Source organism: Pipra filicauda, unplaced genomic scaffold (assembly GCF_003945595.2).
Source record: "Pipra filicauda isolate LSUMZ 115617 unplaced genomic scaffold, ASM394559v2 scaffold80_size11013439_pilon, whole genome shotgun sequence".
NCBI classification, from domain to species: Eukaryota; Metazoa; Chordata; class Aves; order Passeriformes; family Pipridae; genus Pipra; species Pipra filicauda.
The window spans coordinates 4302887-4320647 of record NW_024104987.1 but is presented as its reverse complement, the minus strand read 5'-3'; the positions used below and the strand labels follow the sequence as shown (position 1 = coordinate 4320647).

The 17761-nt window shown below is 47.5% G+C and overlaps 1 protein-coding gene across 5 annotated transcripts in view; it reads left to right on the top strand.

The window, feature by feature from the left end:
- Positions 1–17761, top strand: part of RAB11FIP4 (RAB11 family interacting protein 4) — a 116652-nt gene that overhangs the window by 78254 nt on the left and 20637 nt on the right. Inside the window, exon 1 of one of the 5 annotated variants that reach the window (XM_027749552.2) lies at positions 6958–7030. The exons of the other annotated variants lie outside the window; for them this stretch is intronic. The gene's annotated coding sequence lies outside the window, so the exon portion shown is untranslated. Of the gene's footprint in view, positions 1–6957; positions 7031–17761 lie in introns of those variants that run through there. 5 annotated transcript variants of the gene reach the window in all.

The window sequence follows — 17761 nt, the reverse complement described above, 5'->3', positions numbered from 1 at the left end:
CAGATATTGAATAGTGGCTGATAAACTGAGCACCATCCAGCCTGTGTCCTGGACACATCCAGACCAGTGGGAAGTAGTGTGTGATTGTGTGATTAAAGAGATGTGTTGATGCAAACAAGCCATAGGACCAAAATGTTGCACCCGTGAGCTCAGTACAACCTTTCAGTTGCTTTAGGATGTTCTGTTCTGCAGCCTTGCTCTTAGCATGTGTTATGAGAGGAGTATTAGCCACTGGTCAGCATGAATTATTCTTGTCCTGGACAGCTGATTCTTTTTCTTTTCCTTTCTTCTGCTAACAAGGTGTGTTATATGGAGTAGAGGCTAAAAGCTTAAAAACATCATGAAAGTGTGCTCAGAGCTGAAACTACCAAAAGGTGTGTTCTCCAGGCAGCAGCCTGTCTTCTGCACACCATGCAAAGCAGAATCCAGCAGAATCCAACATATGTGTCAGAGGGGCTGTCAGAACCCCCAGCTCCATCCACAGCTCCAGGCTCACCTGAGTCCTGGCCAGTTGCTTGCTCAGGTAGGGCAGTAACTCCTGGAGCCATGGAGGAGCAGAGTCAATTTGCCAGAGCAGAGACAGCTGAGTAAATGTGATTCCATCTTTCTGCTTGGCTCCCCCTTGGTTTAAGCTCTGGGGGTGGCTCAGGGATGCTCACACTTTCCTTGCCATCTTCTGTGCTCTTACCTGCACAGTGAACGTGTCCATGCCCTCAGTCTGCAGAGCCCTCCCAGCCCATTTCTAAAGGACAGGCTGTGTATTTTTTGCTTGAAATTGCTCATATAGCCTATTGTTTATTTTATTCCTTATTATTGGGCATTTTGACAAAGGCTAAACAGAGCAGATTTTGTGTCTGGCATATTTTTGTAACGCTTTTGACAGAGGTGCTTTAATCGTGGATTCACAGCTACCATTATGAAGCACCTTCAGGGCTTGATACAAAAAATGCCAGTGGTACAGTTGCGGTGATGAACAAAAAATAAACTGCTTTTCAGAGGGAAAGGCATATCCTGTTCCATTATCTGGCCTTTGGACTCACAGTTCTTGACTACTTGTCCCTTGTGAGGGGTTTTGGAGAGGAACACAGAAAATCTCTCCAAACGCAGCCTCATTAAGCAACTAAAGTGTAACCTACGGAAGGCAAAAAGGTTACAAGTAGCTCCTCTCTAGAGAGAGCAGTGGGTAAGGCCCCCAAAATGTCTTTGTGCCGTAATTGGGTGTCACAGAGTCAGGTCCAGCTTCATTAGAGGCCCAAGGAATTGATGCTAATGGGCCCTCAGCCAGCCCCGTCCTGCCTTCGGTGCTCTCGTCTTGCACAGAGACCTTCTCCTGTGAGCCCTGTTTGACCCGAGCTGTTTGATGTGCCTGGCTGCCTGCCCTGCTCCTGAGGGTAGGACACAAGCAGGAGCTCTGCTCTCACTGATGTTAAAGGTCGTGGGGAGAGCAGACCCCCCTGGTCTACCCCATGGTGTGGAGTCTGAAGAGCTGCTTCCTTACTTACTAAAATAAGCCTCTCTGCAGACACTTGGGGTCTTGGTTTTTTGGGAGTGGGAGCAGGGGTTGAGCTGAGCCTGCTTCACTCAGAGCAATGTTCCTGTGCAGCTGTAGTTTGGAGCTGACCTCCTCACCCCATCCAGGGGTGAAGGGATGGGGAGGGCAGGGAGGAAACTGCAGAAAGTTCTGGATAGGCTCTGTTGGCTGTAAGTGCAGCCTGCTTCTTCCCCCTCTACAGTCTTCATCTCACCAGCTCCACACTTCTCCCGTGTTCATCCTATCTCAGCCTTCTCCCAGCCTCCCCTTCAAGCAAGTCATGGGAACAAATTGTAGTCTGGAGTGAGCTCATTCTGCATTCCCTCTGTCCCCTTTTCCCTACCTCAGAGTCTGTCTTTGCCTATCCTAATTGTAAGGTCTTTGGGGCAGGGACTGTACTCTCCCTGTGTTTCTGCAGAAACTTCTTAGCTTAATTAGGGATCATTCTTGGTTTGTTCTGTCATAATAAAAGGGATTCATAATAATACTGCAGTAATTCACACCAGTCTTGCTGCATTTCCTTCAAAGGAAGCACTCCAAAATAAGATATGAGTAGATGAGATGAAGATCAGGCCAGCTGTAATTACAAGTCTGCAATATCTCATTTTGAAGCAGAGCAGTTACACGCAGTAGTAACTTGGCTGGCTCTTATTGTAGGGGAAAAACCCTATACAAAAGGTATTTTTACATATGTCTCTGTGAAATAGCCACCAATATTCATCAGAGAGAGCACGATTAAAGGCTCTTGAAGCATGATTGGAGTTGCCAGTTTTCATGAGATAATTAAGATGCAGGTTTGGTATATACATTCCAGTGATCTCATTATCTTCATTATTAATTAGTCTCTGTTCTTCGCATTTCAGCTCCAGTTTCTTGTCATTAGGGTGACTGGCCTGTGAGTGATGAGTTAGTGAGATTCAGAGGAAGCGTTCTACCCCTGGAACAGCAGAGGAGGTGCCAGCCTTTGTTCAGAATTGCTCCAGAGAAATTGCGGTGCTTTGCACCAGATCAGCAGGTTGTCCTGCCATAAACCCTTTCAGCAACACACCCTGCCCAGCATTTCCTGGCCAGGAGCCTCTGGTTTCAGCAGGGACTCTGGGTGCTACTGGAAATCATCGGATCCTGGGATCATAGAATGGTTTGGGTTGGAAGGGACCTTAAACATCATCTCATTCCAACCCCCTGCCACGCCTCTCCCCCTTCACAGGGAGGGAGTCAGCAGTGATTGTAACTTAGGCAGTTGTGTATTCAGCAATCTTCCTCTTAAGCACCCAAATAGGAATATTTTTCCCAAATTTCCTCTGGCATGCTTCTCCATAGCATTATCTGTGGGATCTGGCAGTACCAAGGGTCCTTTTGCCAGTGTAACCATCTCTTTCCTTTCCTGTGGTAATGAGGATAAAAGTTTACTCTCCATTAAGAGGTAGTTGTCAGTGAACCCCACCTCAAATCCTGGACAGGAGTCAAGAGTGCACAAAGTGTATTTCAAACACCTCTTTGTAGAAGTAGGAACGTGGCAGGTGGGATTTAGGGAAAAACAAGATGAATTAAGATGGAAACCGGGTGTGAAGGAACGCCCTGCCGTTTTCAGGGGCCAGCTATTAAGACACTGGATGAGCACATCTGCCACCGTAGGGCTTTCCTTTGAAAAGCAGCAATTCTGCTGCTGATGGAGTCACAGAATACCCAAATAACCACGCTCAAGAGGGTCTCCATGTGCAGATCCTATTCATGCAAACTACACGTGAAGCCTGGAGCGAATTTCAGTGTCTGTGGTCATCTGAGCAATTACAAACCTGCACAAATCCCTCAGCTGCCTGAAATCATGACAAGAGAACAGACTCCAGCCTCAGATGGGAAAAATGTTATCACGCAACATCTCCTCCTGTGGCGCTGACTCAGGGGAGTCGCAGCTGCCGGTGGTACCAGGCTGCTGCCCTGGGCAGATGTGCACCCCCTCTGCTCCTGGGCATGAAGCACTTGAAGGCCTGGGTCACTCCCAAAATTAGTCCTCGTCCCTCCAAGAGAAGCCAGTGATGGCCACCTGCCCTCCCTCAGCCGTGACAGCGTGCTCAGCATTTCCCTTTGTAGGAAACGAATCGTAAGTCATATCAAAGAGAAAATTGTCACTTCACCATGAAATATGTAAAAATAAGGTTTGTGTCTCAATGGAGATCAAAGACAGTTTATAACAATCTCCACTTAATCAGGCTTAGCTTTAATGAGGTGAGAAATGGACCTGTATTATTGCTAGGGTTATTACTAAATAAAGATTTTATACAGTCATTGTTTAATAAGCAGTGATTGTCTAAACCCTGTAGGTTTTCTAGGACCTTTATGAGAAACACTTCTCTCAGTGAGAGATTTGTGCCTTCTCAGTTATTACTGTGTAATAAATGGCAAGGCCCTGGGTAGCAAAGTGAGTAGTACATTCAGCTGGTGTACCACACAGTTGTGCTTATGTCCTTAACATCTCTATTATAATATTCATTTTAACTGTTGCTGCTTTATCTGTTTAATGATTATTTTACGTTTTACTCATCACAAGCTATTGGAAGTAGGGCTGTGTTGGTTAATGGTTCTGTAAGTGTCAGGAACCATTTCACAATATCTGTAATGCTGCCTAATCCCTGTAACAATACAAACACTTCTGACTTGCATCTTTCAGGAAACCATTACAAGATGTACTGTGCAGGTAATTATTTCATTTAAGGCTGTTGTTTATTCTGCAGTGAACCCCTGACATACAACTGTCTCTTTCAAATTGAATACTGAAAGGAAAAGCGGATTTTAGGAGTGCCCTATTTAATAAGCAGTGCAGTTTTCTGTCCCTAGATCTGTCTTGTAGAAAAGTGCTTTCCCGTGCATTTAGATTAATGAATAGAAGGATGTCTGGGAGGTGTTTTTGATCGCTGTTACACCGTTCATTATCAGCTTATCAGCTTCCCAGGAGAGCTTCCAAACAGGAAGGGTCTGGAGCCACCGCAGGGAGCTGGGGGTCTGCTGGGTCCTGCTGGGTGTGCAGGGACCCACCCCGAGCTGAGCCCTGCTGGCCCCCAGTGACCTCCCTGGACACGTGGGGACAGAGCCTGTGCTGGCTGAAGCTGCACTTCGCTTTCATCTGTTGCTGTTACACCAAACCTAAGGCATCCCCCACCCTTCCAATGCTTCCCTGCTCAGCAGAGAGGGAATTCTTTTTCCTTCAGTGAACTGCGTAAAGGGTCAAGTTCAGTGCTTGCTTTAAGCGTTGCATGTGAGAATCGAGGCTAATGAATTTCTCTCCCTTCTTTCACTTTTTGAACGGCAATATTTCACACTTAGGAGTGAAATATTTCGAATATTTCGAAATATTTCGAACACTTATTTCGTCACTGGCTGTGACGAAAACGAGGGAAGGCTCAGGCAGTACCTGGGACATGAGATATTAAGCTGGTAGATGGGTTTGTCTGGTGGGCTGTGTCTGCCTGCTTTGGTCTGTTTGTGAGAATTTCCTTGTCCCCTGCTTCAAGTAACTCTTGGGCCTCTCTGGAAAATGCCCTGTCTTTGGACACAGCGAAGTCCGAAAGATTTGAGGACAGAAGTATGAAGTACTTCAATGATCTTTCAATGATTTACATTTACAGCATCTCTGTAACTCTGTACATGAGCACTGTTTCTAAAGTACAACCTGAAGAGCTTTGCCTCTTTTGAAACACCTGTAGGTAACTTTAAAAACAGGTTTTGGAATATGGCCGGATCCAATGGCCGGGTAATGACTGGGAATTCTTTCCTTTTCCAAGTCTTTCAGTACCTTAAGGTTGGGAGGGAGGTGCTTGTCTGCACGTGTGATACAGCAGTGAAAACTGTCACAGTCAGTGAGGGCAGGGTTAGGTCCTTGGACAGGGGAAGTAATTTCTGTGGAAATAATACCCCCTTCTTCCTCAGAGTCCTCTGCTGCAAAGCCACAGAAACAGATTTTCTTTATTTATTTTTTTCTTCATTGGCACAGACAGCACAGCAAACACAGTTGTTTCGAGGTGTTGCGAAAAAGGAAATTACACAACTTCTAAGTGAAGTGAATGTAAAATAGCGAAGTCAGTGTGACTATTCTCAGCCTTTCTGTTTTGCTTCTCTTTATCTTGTAACTAAAGGGATTAAAATCAAGGACAAAACAGACATCACTTCCTAACAGGATCTGTTTTGCTTTGCAGCACACTGAGGGTGCTTTAGCCTGGCACCACCATAACGAGAAGGCCATAGATTTTTGTTTTATCATCACTCTGTTGTAGGATTGAGGGAACACCAGGCAGGTGAGGTGATCCCCAGTGAACTCTGATGTTCCCAGAGACTGTCCCTGCCTGGGGACCTGACAGCCATGTCTGCCAGGCAGGCCCTTCGCTTACTAGGTGTCAGAAAACCAGAACTGGTTCTTAAAAATTCCTCTGTTGGTGTTTCAGACATGTTCCTGCAGACTCACCACCTGCAGGAAAGTTGTCCATGACCCTGGGGTGGGGAGGCTGGTGGGTGCAGTGCCTGGAGTGAGGCAATGCTTTACCTGCCCTCACCCAGATCTGCTCTGGGACCTTCTCATTGCAACCTCCTCCCCACAGAGAACAGGTCTCTGCCCACCATAGGCTTGAGCACTGATATAGATATATAAAGATATATAGATATATATGTATATATACACACATAGAATCATAGAATGGTTTGGGTTGGACAGGACCTTAAAGATCATCTCCTTAAAATCCCCGTGCCATGGGCAGGGACACCTTCCACTAAACCAGGTTGCTCAGAGCCCTGTCCAACCTGGCCTTGAACACTTCCAGGGATGGGGCAGCCACAGCTTCTCTGGGCGACTTGTGTCATGTACACACACATAATTATATAAAACCTTAGAAATTTCATATAAATATATAATTAATATATATTTTATAAACACAGTTGCATATAAACATTATATGTAATATATATATGTGTGTATATATATAAATGTAAATTATATAATTTATAGAGAATTACTAAGGTTTTAAGCCGCACTTCATTTCTCAGGAATCCCAAGCAGCTTTCCCCTCTCACTAGTAATCACAGCTGATTTTAATTACGAATAATTCTCAGCGACATCGAATTATTTTTGAGCAAAACCGGAGTGCAGCTAAACCCACCAGCGAGGTCGGGCACGCACCGCTCCCACCCACCCACCCGAGCACAACACCCAACCGCGGGCGACCCGCGGGGGACGGGGACCGACGGACGGACCCCGCGCTCCGATGTCTGTCGCGGGTCCGCGGGTACCAAACGCCTCTGCCCGGACCCTCCGCGTCGCTTGGCAACGGCGGGGCGGGGATGCTCCAAGTGTTGCCCGCCCCGCCGCCCCCCGCACTCCGCCCGCCCCCTCTGCGGGGCGGGGACGGGGCGTGGGCACCGCACCGACCTCCCGGCGCCGCGCCAGGTACGGGCAGCGCAGAGGCGGCGAGGAGGAGGAGGAAGGAGGAGCGGCGGTCGGTGTCTCCGTGCGGGGTGAGGAGGAAGTTCTCGGCGGTGTTTTTGGGGTGGGGTGGGGGTTTCCACGCCGCAGCCTCTGCCCGTCCGGAGCTGCGGCGTCAGGACGGGAGGATTCCTGATGGAAAGGGGGGATCCGCGAGGCCGCGCGGCGCCGGTGGGGAGCGAGGAGCCGGGGGGGAGAAGCGTCTCTGGGCTTTTGGCTGCGGTGTCCGCGTTTTCGTGAAATGCGGGGAATGCAGGTAGAGCGAAGCGGAACCCCGCTGGGGGTTTTTCTTCTTGTTTGCCAAAGGAGGGGTTTTTCGCTCCGGAGTTGTGTGTGCTGGAAGGTTGGGCTCGCTGTGGAAGTGAGCAGGTCCTGGGGATACTATTATATGGGAAAACGCCAAACCATACGTGGCTGTCAGCAGCCATGTGGGGTGAAATGGGGGTGTTGGGGAGGAAGGGGTGTCTTCCCGTGTAGCTGAGCCTCATATAGCACTCTGCTCTATCACCTGGAGATGCCCAAAAATCTGGGATTTAACCCTTTACAAGGCGAAGAGGAGGAAAAAACTACTTTTTTAGGATGAACACAAGCAGGGGGGCTCGTTCTGTAATTATTTTCAGTGGCACTGGCAACGTGTTTGGATTGCCATTACTTATTGTTGAATGTTTTTAATACCCACTTGTGGTTCTGAATGCGTTTGCTGGCTCTGGGATGCCGGTGACATAGGCAGGAAAAAATGATTTGCGGCTGGTGTGTGGCTGTCGCGACAGTCTGTGCTGGAACTGCAGACGCTGCCTGTAGCCCTCGTGTGGGAGCCGTGTTGCCCTGATGGGCCTGGGTTAGATGTGCCTGGCACCATAGGAAAGCAGCTCGCAGCAGAGATGTTCCTCTGAAGCTTTCAGTGGTGGGAGTGTGTAGACTTTGTGAACAGTTCCTGGCCTGCAGTTGTTTGTCGTGTCTCTGAAATGGAGAAGAGCAATTGTGCTTTCCTGTTATGCAGAAGTGATCTGGGGCAGTCCTTGCTCTGTGTATTGTGCTACTGCTGATTTTGGAGTGGCAGTTCAATGTTGTTGCTTTGGTTGGTAGCAATAGCTTCATTACTTGTGGCAGATCTGTGAGGTTATTTGTGGCTTTGGGGACACAGGTAACAATTTATCCTCGTGTTATTTGGCTGATTTATCAACTTGTGTTGAGGAGGAGGCACAGAGGAGAGAAAACTTCTGAAATGGGTTCAGAATAGGCTCCCTTGAAGGTGGACTCTGTGGTACCTGTATCCAGGCCTTTATACCAGTGATAATTTGTGATCATTTTGCTCCCTTTTTACATGCTGTCATAACTGCTTCTGTTGAAAACAGTCTTACTGCACTCAGATGACACACTGAATGTGGGGTTGCTCCAGTGTTGGGATCAGATTGCCCTGTCCTAACTGTGATTTTTCTGCCTGTGGACCTTCTGATTTTTGGGGAGGTGGGGAATAACATGGAGTCACCAACAGATATCTGCAGCACTGGGGAATATTATTCATGCAACTGGGTACAGAAGGACAGACTGGAATTTCCACTGGCTGTTTGGCAGCATCTGCCCAAACTGAGAGGAGCTTGAGCTGTACCCAACACTAGATGTGGCAGCCTTCAGGCAGTTTTAAATACTCTTTTAATGGGCTTCTTTTAAGTTTGTTATTTGAAGAATTACTGCAAACAGCAGCAGGTCTCCCAGAAGCCACCTGATGTGCAGATGTTTCTCAGCTGTGGTTGCCTTGTCAGGGGGCTCTTACCACCAGCATGGTTGGGGAATCTCTGCCATGTGCAAAGCCTGCAAAACAAAACACTTCCCATGCCAAAATAGCACGGGGAATGGAATCACTTTGCTCCAGTTATTGATTAACCAGTGCTGTTGCATGTGTTGAGCATGGCTTGATCTTAACTCTCAGTCTTTTGAATAGTGTCCTAGTGAAATGTTTTAAATGGTTATAAAACTAATGGTGAGTTTCTGCTGAATTAACCATTATCCAAACATTAATATTCTCAAATGCTCACCATGTCTGGGTAGCTGACCCCTTAAATTCTGAATTGCAGCATGATAGTGTCATTCCTTTTGTTCTTCCTTTAGTCATGTAGGTTGATTGCTACACTGAACATAAGACAGGCTCTGTGAGTCCTTCCTGACAACATAAAATAGTGCTTTGGGCACTGTGTTGCAGCAAATACTGCTGGTTAGTAGTAGGGGGTCTCTGCATATGGCTCTGCTTTGAATCGAGTTTTCAGTGTGCAAATTAACGTTCTTATAAATGATTTCTATTTGGTCCCCATCTGCTTTGTCTGTGCAGGTCCAAGGGTAGAAATATCTCCTGCCTTATGTGTATTTTACTGTATTAAGTGAAAAAACACAGCTTGTTGACTGAGCCAGAGTTTATGATCAGTGGGTTCTTAATTCATGTCTGTCACGTGTGGAGCTCAGTGATGTGCTTGGCAGCCCTTCTGCAATTAATGCATTCACTTCACTGTAAGAAAGTAGAAGAGCAGGTATGTGAGAGGTTGTCTTCAAAAAGAAATAAAATGTCTTTTATAAATAGACGGGGAGACGAAAATTTTTTTTAAAAATCAGTGCTTACGATCTTTGCTGGATAAAGGCTGCAGTTCCAGTTATTCCTGCAGCAGAGACACTTTCACCTGTGGTTTGCCCAGCCACCAGCTGAAGAGCAGCCAAGGTCCTGCAGCTCCTTCCTCCTCCTAATGAGGAGCTCTTCAGAGCTACTTCAGTATTTCTTAAATGTGAAGTAAATTACCTTTTAGGCTTGTCTGCATTCAGTGACCAATGAGCTCTGGGAAGTGTTTCTGTATAAACTAGAGCAAAGCCACATCCTTAATGCTTTCCCTCTGCTTGCCAACATAAACCACTCATTATCAGGCATGGCTGGATTTCTTACTGTGCTGAAGAAACTCGAGATGTTTCTCTACCTCTTGGGGTCTGAAATTGCTCCCATTCCCCAAGCATCCCTCCCCTCTGGAGTTTGCAGTGTAATCTAATCTGGGTGGGTGGCAAGACAGAAATATCATTTGTGAGGCAAACATCTCTTTTTTTCTTTGTTTTTCTTTAAATGGCTTTATTTCCCTGTGTTTGCTGGAGGCCAGACTTGCAGTGGTATAGAAAAGAAACGTGAATATTATAATTGCCAAGTTCTTTGGGGGGATGGGAATTTGACCAGCGTTCCTGTAAATAATTAGCTCAGACACGGGCAGAACTGTTCCTGCCTGGGACGGCCTCTTCCTGTTCTTCACGCTGTTTGTGCCTAATGGTGCTCTGGAGGTGCCAGGAATACCCTCCTTCTCCTCACCCAGCCACGGGGCTGGTCGGCACTAAGTCAGCTCAAGGAACTCTTCACCCATTGCCTGCAGCACCCCCGGGCAAAGATGATGCAAGTTTTTTTTGTTATTTACTGAGCACCCAACTGGGTGACCTTGAGGCCTGTCAAGGAAAACACGTTGGTGTGTGAGCTGAGTTGTCTCCTGAGCAGCAAACACCAGTTACAAAGAGCATCTTGTAACTACAGAGTTGCTTAATTAGGGAACTGAACTGAGAGGCGAGTGCTGGACTCTGCTTTAGGCTTAGAATAAAGACATTTCTTTGGAAGTAGCCTCCAGCTCTCCCTGTCATGGTATGGGTGTTCACTTGTAGCATTGCTTCAAAATAATGTAATCTGGCCATAACTCTGACCCTTGGTCTTAAGACTGGTCTGTACTGGGGGTCTTTGGGGTGCCTTGAACCTTCAGCTGCAGCTCTGTGTTTGCTGTGTGAGTGATGTTGTGACACCTGGCACCCAGGGCACAGCGGCCTCCCTAATTTTGCTGCCGAGTGTCCATGCCAAAGGAGTGGTAAATGCTGCTGCCCACACTGTGCCAGAGCTGCCTTCACTGGCCCTGAAGGGGCAGGTTCAACAGGGACAGGTTCAACAAGGTCAAGTCTGAGCATCAGTCCCAGGCAGCCAACCCTGGTGAGAGTTTGATGTTTTCCATCCCCCCTCCCTGTTCCTGCTGTTCTGACTTTTTAAAAATAGAATGAGATTGTCTCATCTGAAGGCAAAGGCTTCTCAAGAGGGTTAATTATGTCACATTTATTATCTGCTGCGCAGATCTTTTTAAGCAAACATGAATAATTTTTTTAGTTGCATACCAGCTTTTATAAGCCAAGGTCTGCAGCACCCCCACACACGCTGCAGAGGCAATGCTGAGTTGCTCACAGCTCATTTCAACACAAGAGCTGCCAGACCGGGGTGTCCTGTCCCAGGGCAGGGGGTGGCAGGGGGGTACCTGCTGTGGGCTGTCCCAGCAGTTCACTGTGTGGGAAGGACCCTGGGATCAGTCTGCAGAGGGCTGGCAGAGTGCACAGTCACAAGCATTTCAGTCTAGAAGTGGTACCAGAGACTTTTTAGGTAATTAGGTCTCGTCTCTGCTCCTGCTGGAGTGGACACCTTAGGAGTTTCCTGAGTGGTGTTTGTGACATGCTCATGGTGTACCAGCATGGGGACACTTTGCACCATTGGGGATGTGAAAGAGAAGGCAAACTCTTGCAGCTCGGAGCTAAATGTGCCCTAAACAACGTTGGAACAAGGTGCCAAACGATGTGGTGGGTTCCATTCTGAACTCTGTGGTTGATGTGCTGGCCCTGTTCGTGCTGAAGGTAATGTACTCTTTTTCCTAACGCTGCAGATTAGGATGTTTTTTTCATCTGCAAAGGGATGCTCCTTGCTTTGATGAGCCTCCAGTGATGGCTGACAAGTGTATGACAGTCCAGCAGTGGGAAGCAGCCTGGGGAGTGATGGGACACAACTTCAAAGTAAAGGGAAGAGCTTTTTGGTTTTTTTTTTAACTTTCTTTAGAGGATCAAATTAGCAGTCTGCTAAAGTCTTTTAATGTTAAAACTTTCAGAGCATAAACAATGACCTGTGAAAAGGAGTGCTTGGATCTGGACCCTGTGCATGATGAGGTCTGGCATCTCTATTACGGCCAATTAAAGTGACAGGTAGCAGAGTGTAACCACTCCTGACTCCTGCCGTTCCCTGGCTGGCTCCGGGCTGCACACGCCCTTTCTCCCTTGCCTTGGAAAAGGCACGTCAGTTTGAACTCCCCAGCCAGAGCACAAAGCAGCCTTTGAGAACCCCTGTGCCCTCTGCTCGTGTGCTTCAGCAGGAACAGCCCAGAAGCTGAAGCTCGGTCTTTCAGTCAGAACCTGCTGTCCTTGAATTGCACAATTGTGTGAGATACAGATGTTATCCTGCAGAGGCTGGCAGTGCACTGCAGCACAGGCAGAGCTTGCCCTGTGTCTGGGGACTGCACTGGCTTTCCAGGATTCTGTCCAGCACTCGATCCTGGATTTGGATCTTAGGAATAAACTTGCCCCTTCCAATACCCACAGCAGGAGTGTGTGAAGGTTTGCTATAAACTGAACTTCAAATATTAGATTTGAGTAACAAAACAGTCAGAGGAAGCTACTGCATTGAGCAAACTAACCCATGGCCCTAAAATAGCTTCTTATTTGAACAGCTTGGTAAAATAACCATGCTCTGCACACCGATGCTGATACTCTGAGAGATTTTATGTGGGGAGACTTGGTGTTCTTCCGTGCTGGAGGAGGAGATGGAAGCAGTTTCTGTGGCTTCCTGCCTCCCCAGCAGCCTACCTGCGAGAAGTCCCTGCTGTGCCCTGTGCACGGCCACAGCTGCGTGGAGGAGAGCGAGCCAGAGGTGGGGGAGAGCGAGCCAGAGGTGGGGGAGAGCGAGCCAGAGGTGGGGGAGAGCGAGCCAGAGGTGGGGGAGAGCGAGCCAGAGGTGGGGGAGAGCGAGCCAGTCGTGGGTGAGAGCTCGCTCACATCACGGCTGCAGATGCCCACGTGTGGTCTCGCTCAGTGCTGCTACATTTTCCTCTTCCGCGGTTTCTCCTGTTCCCGTGAGATCAAAGGGTAGATCAGCACCTCCCCACCTCTGCCTGACGATTGAAAAGGGAAGGGAAATATGCCGGGGAGAACCTGGGCGTTAAAAAAAGTTCACGGCCCACTTGGTGTAAATATGCAAATGTTTGTAGAGGAGTGGCTGTTTCTAAAGCACATTAGCGAGAAACGCTTCACACCCTTCTTTGTCACCCAGTAATTAAGAGAATATTTGCCTTCCAATGCAGTGGCTGCTTAAATAAAGATGAGAGAGCCTGGATTTTCTCTTATGATGGATGTGCAACAGTAAGTAACAATCATCCGAGACCACCAAGCCTGGCACACCTCCACGTGGCACCTCTTCCCTTCCAGTTGTGGTGAAGTGACTTTTCCTGCGTTTTTGCTGGGAAGAAAGTGAATGAGGAGAGTGCAGGGACTCAGTCTGGCATCTGCCCCATACCCAGCAGGTTCAGGTTGTCAGTGCAGGTTGGGGGCACGATCCTGGCGAGGGAAGTGCCATGGCTGATGTGCATGTGGCATTGCTTGTTTCTGGTCGTGTGTGGTGGGTCCAGCTCTTACCAATCAAATTGCACGGTGGTGGGATACTTGGATGCTCTTTTCTTCCCTGTCTCCTCTGTCATACTGTGAAGCTGTCTAAATGTCAGGGGTGCTGGTGATTTGGCTGTGATGGGAGTGAATTTTAACGAGGCTTGCTCTTCAGCATGAATGTATTGATGTAGGCATGTCATGTAGGCCTGTCTGTCAGCCAAGTTACTAGCTTTCAGCTGTATTATATGCATATTTTAGGGATTGCTTCCAACCTGGGAAAGCCCAGTCAGGTCACTGCAGGGCAAGGCAGAGCTGTATTCCCATACCCACCTAATGCTGATGCCGCTTTCCTGACCCACAAGGATCAGAAGGAATCCATGGGAATCGCTGTCTTCTGGCTCCTGCTTCTCTTTGGGGTTGCTGTTGCAAAGGCAGGCTGGGCTTACTCATCTGCCTTCAATGCAGCCACACAATCGCCTCTTTCGAGGAAGGGAATTCATTAGTTTCTGTGAAGTGGCCTTGGATCTCTGGGCAGCAGGTGCTTCTATAGAGCAAACTGTTGCTGAATATTCAACAGTTGCTATACAAGCAGTCGGGCTGGCTGCCTGTGAAGCACTTGGAGTTATCTTGAGCATCCCATTAGATAAAGTGCAAAGCACTTGCAGGTTTAAACCTACCCGCAGCTATGTTGTGTTGGTGGTATTTTAGCGTTCGGGGCTGGGTTTTTGTTGGTTTGTTTTTTTTTTAAATGTGAATCTTCCAAGATCATAAGCAGCAACTTATCTCTTTTGACTCAGCCAACAAAGGGAACTGCCTAGCAGAATGACAACCGCAGTGATTCATATTCAAGGCATCATTCTCGTACTGGTTTGGGCTAATGACATGTGCACTGGAAACAAATGACTCAGGCTGGAAGTGTCTCTTCATAGTTAAACTTTTTAAACTCTCCTTAAACTCGAGTTAGCTCTTTCAAGGCTACCCGAATAACACTTGTTCTTGCCAGCCTCTAATTTGGTACCTGCAGTACTGAAGATATCTAAGCTGTGAAGGAATAATTTGAGGGGTTAAGGTGTGCAATCAACCTTTTCTTTCTCTTTTCTCTTTTTTTTTTTTTTTGTTTTTTTTAGCAGCTTAGGTGTGGTCTGTAAGCAGCTTGTGGTACATGGCATCGTTGAAAGTAGGGTTCTGTGAGAAACCATGGTCACTGAACAATTAGAGCTTCAAATAACGTACAGCTTTAGTCAGGAAGGCGTGGATGCCTGTATATTGTTTACTAGTGACATACCCTGATCCTCTTGTCTTGTAGTGGCTTATTGAACCTGTATCAGTTGTTTTAAAGGTGCTTTGTCTGTGTTCTCCTGCTGGTTATTTAGGCCACAGAAGGAAAACCTGTAATTCAATGTGTAATTGTGACAGTTGCACTGAAGGCTGGTTTCACCGAGGAGCTGAAGAGACACCTCAGTGGTGTTATCCTTGTTCCGTGCTTTACAGGTATCCTTGTGCCTGGAACACTGCATTGTTAGGGGTGTAGTGACTCCACACCCCTAAGCTCTTAAAACTTAATAGCAAAGCACGTAGTTCCTGCTCACAGAGAACAGGTTTCAGCACAGGGGCTGGTCCTGGTTGCTGTACTTCTTGCTGAAATGGCGTTGGCACGGATTGGAAGGTGGACCTCGAGCACTTAAAAGCATGGAAAAGCAGCTGATGCAGCTGCTGGAGCTGAGCCTTCCTGGCAGGGTTGTTTGTTGGTGCTGCTTGCTTTGAAAGGGCCGGGGGTCCTCAGGGTGTGATTTGGCTGCCGGGTGCTCAGAAAGCAGCTGAGCACTCTGTTTGTGCGGGGTGTGGGGTCGGTGCCAGGTTTGAGGAGGGCTGGCAGCCTGGGATGTGGGATCTGCTTCCCCCTCTTCGAGGAAGCAGCTGAGGGGGAGCTCCTCCAAGGAGCTTGGCTGGCCCATGTTCTTCATTTATCCAGTCCCCATCAGTCCCTGAGCTCCCCTCAGCTCAAGGGTGGGATCAGCAGAAGGGAGGATCTCCTTCCAGAAGGGGTTCCAAGTCTTACAATGGGTCATCGCTTCCAAAAACTCAAAAGCTCATTTCTTTTCTCCTTTTTTTTTTTTTTTTTTTTCACGGGACTTAAAAGTGTAGGAACAGAACAATTGCACTTGGGAAGGAATCCCTGGTACTGAGCAGGCTGGGAACAGTGCAGCCTGTGCTGGAGCTGTGGATGAACACTCTCAGAGAAGTAAATGTGTAAAGGTTAAGTTGCCACAAAGTGACAGGGAAGAGAAATGAGCCCTCAGCCTGTACAGATGACACTGCACATTTAATTGCTAATGGACTCTTTTTAAAGAGCAACTCGGCAGCTATTGTTAGAAAAAGCAAATGTGTGGTGTTACCTACAGAGAGCAAAAAGGGAGTCTTTCCTGATCTTCTTGACCTTTACTTTCTTGTGTTAATTTGTTTAATACCAGTGAGATTTTCCTGCTATAAAAACTTGCTTAAGCAGAGACTTCTCCAAAACCTCTGAAAAAGACGTGCTAATTGGGAACTTCAGGGATCCATTGTGTGCTCTGTACTACTCTCTTTCCCTCCTGGATCAGACTTTTACCAGCTGGTGCAATTCCATAACAGCAGTCAAGGGCTTTATTGCATTAAATTTGTTAGGAGAAATGGGACCTCTGTGCCTGTGGGGCTCAGCGTGGGGGAGGAAACTTCGGGGAAATGTTAGATAAACAAACACTCCGGGGTACTTCTGAAACATTTTAATTCCTCTTAACAATATTTGCTTTTTCAGCACCTACTAAAAAGGTCTTACTGCTTGTGCTGTTTGTAGATCCCAAGGTACTTTGCAAAGAGCAACAGTGGCATTGTCCCTGCTTGCTTGTGATGGTGCAAGGTGCAGGTGAGATGTGCTGGAGAACCTGGGGCTAAGGCAGGGCCGGGACAGGCTCTAGGGCTGGGGTCTGACCTGCCAAACCACCCTGTGGATGAGGGGCTGTGGCTCAGAGCTATAAATCCGACTGCATGAGTCAGCATGGCTTCAGTAGAGACTACATGGCAGAAACCAAGGCTGAATATCATCTCTGAGTGATACCTAAGGAAAGTTTCAGGTGTAGCAAGGTTGACACAGAGCAGTGGGAAAAGGCATCTGCACATGTGGTTATTATTGTATAAGTGTCTCACTGACATTCCTTGTTCATCTGGAAGACCTGTTGAAAGCTCAGCTAGAAAAGCACCCAGTGTCTGCTCTCAGTGTGTACCTGGAGGTTCAAACACAGCAGGCAGTGCTGTGCTTTTCCCTGCTCGGGTGTTCATTAGTTAATGAGGTTTGAGCAGGTGGGGTTGTTTTGAATTTTTTCAGCCTCCATATGCTGGGAGATTTCGCAGTTATATAAACTGGTGTTTCAGGGGAAAAAATGGACGGCGAGACCTGCATTTCTAATAGGAGTTTTTGCAAATCTTCAGAAGCTGCAGCTTCTGCCTGACTCTTGTCATGATGAAGTGAAAAAGACGCTGAGAACAGTTTGTGTCATCAGCACAGAACATCTCTGGTTCTGCAAGAGGGGCTTTAAGGCTCCTTCGTTCCAGCAGAGGAGTGTCCAGAGGCTGAAGCAGAGCTGTAGCAAGTGGTGCCACTGTGGCAGTGTCCCAGTGAAGGTGCTCAGCAGAAGGGCAGGGGATGCTGGCAGTGGTGCCAGGCTACCAGTGCCTTGGGATTCCTTGGGGAGGAGCTGGGCAGGATGACAGTTATGCCTAAACATGAGGTATATCTGTGAATGAAATATTCCATTCCTTGTGCCAGTGAACTGAGCTCTAAATGCCTGATTGTCTTCACTTCCTGACAGCAGCTCAATAGTCAGGCTGCCTGTGGAGCTCCCAGGTGAGCTTTGGAGTGGAGCTCTGAGTCAGAGCATTTGCAGGACTCGCTCTGGACCTTTGAGTTATTTGTGTCATGCTGGATGGGAATTGTCAAAGCAGCCCTGTGTTGCTGCTTATCAAAGGACAGAGTGAAATCTTCGCCTTTATTTTTTCAATTAAGAATTTTTATTTGTCCCTCAGGGCCAAGCAAATAGAACCCAGCTTGTCTTGGCTGTTGTGAGTGTTCACGGGGCAAGAAGGGGAGGGAGAGGACGAACAGCAAGAGCAAAGAGTTGCATTAATGAGAATGATGTCTTATTTTAGTTGATACATGATCAAGACGTGGTTCCAGGAAGCAGGAACAGATGATTTCAGTCTTTTTTTTTTTCTGCTCTCTTAAATCTTTATCACCATGACTTACCATAAACATTTTA